We start from the raw sequence: 7,820 nt of genomic DNA on the forward strand, positions 1-7,820 counted from the left end.
TATTTAAAACATTAATACATAATGTATTACTGTATGTACGAACCTATAGATACGCGCATGGCACCATTACGGATAATGCCATCTCCGTGACCGAGCTGGGTGCACTTCGCCAGAACCGAGGAAGGCACCACTCCTTTCTGTGGTCTCAAAGTGACTGCTCAAAGAATCATAGAACAGAATGATAGAATCATAGAATGGTTGGGTTGGAAGGGACCTCAAGGATCACCAACCTCCAACCCCGTGGCCGCAGGCAGGGCCACCAGCCTCCAGATCTAATATTAGAGCAGGCTGCCAAGGCCCCATCCAACCTGGCCTTGAAGACCTCCAGGTATGGGGCATCCACAGCCTCTCTGGGCAGCTGTTCCAGCACCTCACCACTCTCATAGTAAACAACTTCCCCCTGACATCCAACCTAAATCTTCCCTCCTTCAACTTCAAACCATTTCCCCTTGTCCTGCCATCATCTACCTTTGTAAAGAGTTGAATTATCTCTAAAAGCAAGAAAAAGAAGCCTTGCATTTGAACTGTGATGAGAGGATGAAGATATTTTCTCTCTGTTGCAAGGGATTCTGCAATCTCCTGGCAAGAACTTATCCGGAGGTGAAGTAGATTGTGGCTTTAGAAGGCCTGTCCTTCCGATCCGCAGTACACTTTCCTGTGGGTGTTCAAAATCATGGTCCTGCTGTCTCATACAAGTTTTATCGTTTCTTCCTGTCAGCCTGGTATTTTGTGCACAGTCCCAGCAGAAATTGAAAACAGTGTCTGATGGCTATTTTTATACTCTGCTGTGTGAAGCAAAATTCTATCCTTGCTGTACTGGGGTTTTCTAAGGGTTTGCTCTCCTTGCCTTCTTCCTTATGTACAGAAGTGAAAGCAGAGTGGGAGATCTCAGCCTTCAGCTCTGAAAGTAGCTTTCTAAAGTACTGCTACAGCAACAGCAATAGCAGGTATTGTTTCCTTCTTTTCTGGAAAAGCACGAGTACTTTGTAACCCTTGGTTAAATCTCTGTATTTTTCCTTTCTGAGGCAGTGCCTTAAGCAGAGTATGTGGGCTTATCAGTGCTCAGAGATCCTATCAGCAGGCTGTAAATAATAGATATGCTTTACAAAAGCTGAACAAAGCTGCAATATAAAGAGCGGTAGTTCAGATATTAATGAAGAGGCTGAGTAAAACCAAATAGCCAAAATTACCCCTGTGCTTTATACTTGTTTGTAAGTTCATAATGTTGATCTGCAATGTTATTTTTGATCTCTGATGCTAAAACTGCAATTCTTGTCAATGAGAGCTGGATACGTTCTAACATCATCTCTCTATACTAATGAGAAGGCAATACATCAGTTGAAATATCCGATTTCCACAGCAGGTTTGGGAAGGCACATCGCTTCCCCAGAAAGGTCTGAGGCGACAGCACATCAGTGTGAGGTGCCTCAAGCAAAGCAGGGAGCAGTCAGCAGCTTGTCTGCAGCAGGCGTGAGCAGCGGCTCAATCACAGTCTCAGCATTTTCCCTCTCTCTCCATACACACGCTGACACACCGGTGGCTTGACTGAAGTTGTATGGAGATCATTAAGAATGAGAGATGGAGCTGTCTTTCAGCATCTTTAGCGTATTGAGCCAACGGAATCACAAAGGAGAGTGTGAAATCAAATGTGCCAAACAGTGCGTAGGATGTCAGTGTCGGAATGGCGGTTAAATCCAAGGGAAATTTGCCGGCGGCTAGTGAGAAACGTCATTTACATTTTGCTCTCCTTTATGCAGTTGAGTGAAGGAGAAGAGTTTAATTAGCATTTTTGCTGCGCGTTTAGCAGTGGAAGTGCTGTAGTCATAGGCTTGAGTCAAAGGAGGCCTCTGTGGCAGAACTCGTCAGACTGTGCAGAAAGTGCAGAGGATATGCTGGGATGCTCTGAGATGGGGTCCCTGGCAAAGAGTGACAAAACCTGCCTCTTGGAACAAGAGCTGAAACACCGACTGACTCACAACGACGTAGTTAGGAAATGAAGCTTAGCAGGAGGCTAACATTTTTTATTTGCTTGAGGCTGCTGAAGAGCAATTCTCTTTATAGTAGGCTTAAATTACACGTATAAAATACAGGAGAAATAACTTTACCAAGCGAAGACAAGAATTAGAATGACTGTTATTTTTATAGAGTTGCATAAGAATCTTGTTCTAATATACAAAGAACTTGTTGATTCTAAAAATAAAGATTTTGAAATGTTAGTGGATGGAATCTCAGCAACTTTGTGACCTAGTTTGGGTTTACGTAAGCAAATACCCTTCCATGGGGATAGCTAGTTTTCATAGACACTCAGTGCATCGTCTCCTCCTCTCGTATACCTTTCATATTCTGATTGCTAGGACTGTGCACATCACAGCTTTGGTCTTGGCAGTAGGAAAGACTCTCTCAGCATTGGCACCTGACATCAGGCACCTGTTTGTTTGCAGAAAGTATTCTAGCTCTGATGAACCTGTGACAGCAATTGCTTTCCAACTTCTCCTAATATGTAGAAATGTGGAGTATAATTTTACAGCAGCAAGCAAAAAAAGATCAGGATCCTTTTAGTGTTGAAGCTTCTCACAACGTTGAAGGGAATTGATACTTACGATTAAAGCAGTCCAGAAGTGCTAATTTGCTACAGGAATTTTCAGAGAATGGGACCAAGGTATTCTGAGGCAATGCTGACCTGTCAGGTGAACAATAGGCTTTGGGAACTATCATAAGACATGATATCTGTTATCCTTTTTATCATTGTTGTTGTTAGCCAAAGAAATTAGTGAGGAAAATCCACTAGGCTTATGTAGCAGTACCTCTCAGCATTAAAGCCTACTGAATCTCTGAGTAGGAGGAAGTTCAGATTCAGTAGTAAGTTTAACTCAGAGATATAAAATGTGAAGGCTGAATCCTTTGGTGGAATTAATCAGTCATTCTCTTTACCAATAATTCCTGGTGGCTCCTGAGCACGTTCACTCATTCGTTGAGAAGGGTCACTGCAGCCCTGGTGTAACCCAGCAGTGAGGGGCAGGAGGACTGTAGCTGCCGTTGCCTCAAAGCACACAGGAAGATGCTCGAGGTCCTCGTGGATGTGCACCACGACGGTGCCTCTCACCTCTTGGCTAAACCTTTCTCTCCATTCACATCTGTTGTCAGCCTGTATCTTCCTTTGTCCAGCTGATGAGGCCGAGCGTTTCATGTGGTTCTGTATGCAGAGATTGTCCTGCTTCAATCTGAGCAATAGACTTCATCCATTTATCCCAGGTAGCAAATAGATGCATTTCCACCGCTTTGCTTCAATCACCTCTTTAATCTCTGCTGAATCTCTTTTTAATGACTATCACTTGATCCTTTTCACTCCACCATCACTGCTCTAATTAGTTCTCCCAAAACTCACAGCCCATTGACTATCCATTTGTAGCTCTTTTCACCAAAAAAAGAAAAGTAATTTAGCTCCTCTCATATTGGAAAGAATATTCCTAACCTGCACACCCCTTCCATTTTCTTTTCACGCTTGTGAAATATTCTATTAACAAGAGCTCCAACTTCCTCTATTTCGAGTCTGTGTTCCATTCCCACTAATTTAGTTGTCTCCATGCTGACCAGCAAAATTGCTCTCAGCAAGGTTTCTAATAACCTTTTGTTAGCCAGATCTCTTCAGGCTTCTTGACCCACTAGTTACTTTCAATATATAAACCTATCTTTTATTTCTAACATCTTTGTTTCTGTTTGTGTCTGTTTGACACTCGATCCTGGCTTTCTGCCTACTTTGGAAGCTGCTCCATCGTGCCCTTGGCTGAACAGTCCTTGTCTTCCCAACCTCCAGTTTCCTGTGGGAATTCCCCTTTATTCTTCCTAGGATTTTATGTATGTAACTCCTAATGCAATGGAGTTCTTTCCTGAGAAGGACTCCTAGATGCTATGATAATATAAATGATAATAATAGCTGATATGACAGGTTTATTTCCCTAGTAGTGTCTAGTCTTACGAAAACAGCTCTAAGAATAGATTCAGAAACCAGAATAATAAATGACTTTGTAATTATTCTTCCATCATACCAGAGACTTGTTCTTGCTTGTTAGTTTATATACAAATCTCTCATTGCTTTTCCTCCTGAAGCTTCAGAAACGTGCAAGCAAATACATTCAGAAACCTTCCTGAACCAGGGGGATTAAGTCATTAGCACAGGAATTCTGGAAGGGCATATGGAGTTCAGCCAAACTAGACATCTCTCCAGGTTCAAGCCCTAAAGGGTCCAAAGATTTTTATCAAGTTTTTTTTATATGGATGTTTGATCACATGCTGAAAAAATGTTGAAGTTGGCCAGAGATGTAAGTCTTCACATATTTATTAGCTCTTTTTGTTTGTTCTAGCTGCTAACGAGATGACTGATTGCACAGATGAAAAGCAAAAGATTGTTGAAGATAGGGTTTGATATTATACTGTGATATATCTGTCTTTCACCAAAATACAACTGATCCTACACATGTGAGTGATGGGCTGGCCCTTTCCATTGTCATCATCATTGCAAAGTTGCTCAATTCTTACCAGTGTCCCCTAGATCTCAGTGCAGTCTCAATGAGAAGCAGCCCCGTCACACCGAGCAGCAGCTGCACGTTGAGGTCATGGCAGATAAATGCAGTAGTAAACACAGTCTGAGACATGGCTGCTACAGAAGTACTGGCCAGCCATAGTAATCAAAATACCTCTTGGGCCTCCCTGTATGTAATTGGGGTAAGGATTAGAAGAATGCCACTGTATAAGTGCATCCACAAACTGTGTTGCGTGACACAAGTTTAGAGCTGATGTCTCTAAACTGGAGCTGAGGCTGTGAGCTGACAATTACAGACTACTTTAGGTGTAATTACTGCAGTGCTCTGGAAGGATACTTTCCTGGCTTCTTTATCATAATGGTTGAGCATTTATATTTGAGTGTTAATTAACAAGTGGGAATCATCATTTGTGGTTCCATCTCTCTCTCATCTCGGAGGAACTGCCAAGGATGAGTTTGGATTATCTGTAGGAGGTCACGTCCTTGGCGATACTTAGTATGTCTAGAAATTTACCCTCTGGCTTTGAACAAGCTGCAGAGATGTCTCCTGAACAGGTTGTTACCCTTACAATGGAAATCTGAGGGACTGATCACTGTTCTTTTTCAGCAGCTGACTTTCATAATTTTGGCATAGAAGACTATGATTATTTTCATGGATTTTACTTGATATTTTGATTAGGGAGATTTATTTCCTCAGTCACAAGTTTTCTGTATAACCTGTTGTCTCTACAGTTCTCACACTTCTGCTTACTTGGTGATGCAGTGGCACAGGCTGCCCAGGAAGGTGATGGAGTCACCATCCCCAGAGGAATTCTGGAACTGTGCAGATGTGGCACTGAGGGTCAGTGGGCATAGTGGTTATGGGTTGGGGCTGGATTTGGTATCTTAGTTGTCTCTTCCAACCTTAATGTTTCTATGATTCATCTTCTGCCTTGCATGGCTACAGTCCAGGTAATGAAAGATATGTATAACACGCCAGCAGCCTGCCAGGACTGAAATCTCCAAATCAACTGCATAAGGAAGAAGGCACTGCCATGAGATGGTGTTGTGTGGGAGCTCAGTGTCAGTGAGGAGCCCAGGAGGGCTCCAGGTGCAATGTAAGTACCCAGACAGGCAGGCAGCAAGCCTTTTCTTGGGGGATCTTCTGCAGTCCTGCATAAATCTGCTAGCATGGCCTGGTTTATTTTTACCTTTAATCCTGGAGAATTCCTGTCTGATGTTCTAGCCTTGCTTTCTCATGTTTTATTAAAACCAACTTACAAAGCCTCGTTCCCGCACGTGGGTCCTGAGCTCAGCTTTCCACCAAGAGCTGCCTTTTAACTCTTTCGCACCTTCTCAGCAATTCTCCTTTTAAGATGATGCAGTGTCTGAGGAAAATATTAAAAGGAAAAATATGTTAGTTTCTCTTATCTGTAAAGGACCTTGAAGTAAAGCACCTACCACATAATGTTAGCACTGGGAAATAAGCATCTCAGACCATAAATTCAATAACATTTTGAAGATACTCCTTTAGGAATTTTTTCCCCCAAAATTCTCTAACTTTGATTTCTTTATTTTATAGCCCCAAGACGGTCAAGCAGACGTATCTTCTAAGATTTAGAAAATCTACATTCAATGCAACAAGTATTTTAGTCACTAATGTGAGGATGAATAACCAAAGTTATCATAAAAAACAGAGCACAAGTGGGGCCTTGTCCATTATGACACTGGGAGCTGGGTGTGCTTGCTTCTCTGTGATTTCTTATCAGCCTCCTAATACCCTAAACTGTAACTAAGCACCTTTTTTGTTGGTACTGACTTACTATGTTTTTGGCAATCTTTTCTGCCATGCTCTGCCACCCATCTCTGTCCCCTATCACAGACAGACGCTGTATTTGAACTCATTCCCAATGTCACTATGGCTGCACCTACACTGGGATGTCTATTTTGGAAGACTGTGATCCTTTTAGGATCTACTCCCAAGTCTGCATGCGTTCTTCATTGTCCAGGAGCACTGCTGCTGTCAGCAAAGAGCTCATTCACTGCAGTAAAGGTCTGTTCATAAGCACACAGCTGCATCAGCACGCACACATTTTTTTGTGTGCTGAGCACAGTGGGGCTCCAGCCCAGACTTGTGACTGCCAAGTGCTGCTTCAATAGAAATAAATAATAAAAATTGCACGTTGTTTCTTAGATGCCCATTATGGCTTTTTAAATATCCTACACTCTCACTTGTTCAGAAGCACTGACTGCAAAGCACTTCTGCAAGAAAACTGACAGTGTCACAAGCAGGCCTGCGTGATGACAGATACTTGATTGCATTTAAAAAGCCCTGTCATAAAAGGCTTTTCCTACCTTGCTCTTTGTGCAACATTTGAATGCATGCATTGCATTTTCTGTGTTCTTAATGAAAACTTTCTGCAGTATGGAAAAAGGAGTAAAAAGCCCTGAGTTAAGCCTGTATATGTATACCTTATATCACACAAAATAAACACACAAAATACAAAAAGCAAATCTATGAAAGTTTCTCATGGTGACAAAAAAATGCAGCAGTCAGTTCAAAACAGAGATGAATTAGAATTTCTGTCCAAAGAAAGGCTCATGATGCTGATCCCAGGGTCCTGCTGTTTGAACTCAGCAGCCTCAGAGCTGATAAGAGCATGCTATTATGCAAGCTATCAAAGTTTATTTACACAACGCCTTAAAACAGATCCTTTCAATGGTATGGCCAGGTGGTTAACATCTATTGTCAGATTTTTGATGCGTGCCAAGTCAGTAGTACACAACCTCCATCCTGTAAGCAAGATATTGTCCACCTCGCAGTGCTGTCATCCTAAATCTGAGTGGCTTTCATCTTTAAGCCCTTGGAATCTTTGCTTTCTTTTAATTTTGAAATCTGTAAGCACTTCCACAGAGCACATCCTTCAGTAGATACAATACAATATCAAGCATCTTACACAGCACTGAGTTGAGAATTGAATTATCTGTCAGGCAGGAAACTGGCAACATGGCATGAGTCTACCATTAAAGTCTTTCATCTTTGCAAGACCCAGAGCACTGCAGCATCCCCAGGTTATCAGGAGGGTGCCTGTTCTAGATATTGTAGGTGGTTTAAATGATACCTCAATATGAGGACACCCAACTTAACGATCACTTAAATGGATCTAATTTTTGAAGGACGCTGCTCAATGCTTTCTGAACAGCAGGCTGCTTTTCTGCTGCTATCTATAAACAACAGCAACAAAGATCACTCATCTCTTTTTTTCCAAGGGCAGAACAATTTTTGATGTATTTAATTTTA

General features: G+C 42.0%; 1 long non-coding RNA gene across 1 annotated transcript; it reads left to right on the top strand.

Annotated features, from left to right (window-relative positions):
• The first annotated feature begins 827 nt into the window (after positions 1–827).
• LOC149917100 (uncharacterized) lies at positions 828–6,216 on the top strand. The gene is made up of 4 exons (XR_016468583.1): positions 828–947; positions 5,273–5,381; positions 5,487–5,637; positions 6,102–6,216. It is a non-coding gene; the product is annotated as an uncharacterized LOC149917100 (long non-coding RNA).
• Positions 6,217–7,820: the final 1,604 nt, after the last annotated feature.

This window comes from Phasianus colchicus, chromosome 8, assembly GCF_987193195.1.
Source record: "Phasianus colchicus chromosome 8, bPhaCol1.hap1.1, whole genome shotgun sequence".
NCBI lineage: Eukaryota > Metazoa > Chordata > Aves > Galliformes > Phasianidae > Phasianus > Phasianus colchicus.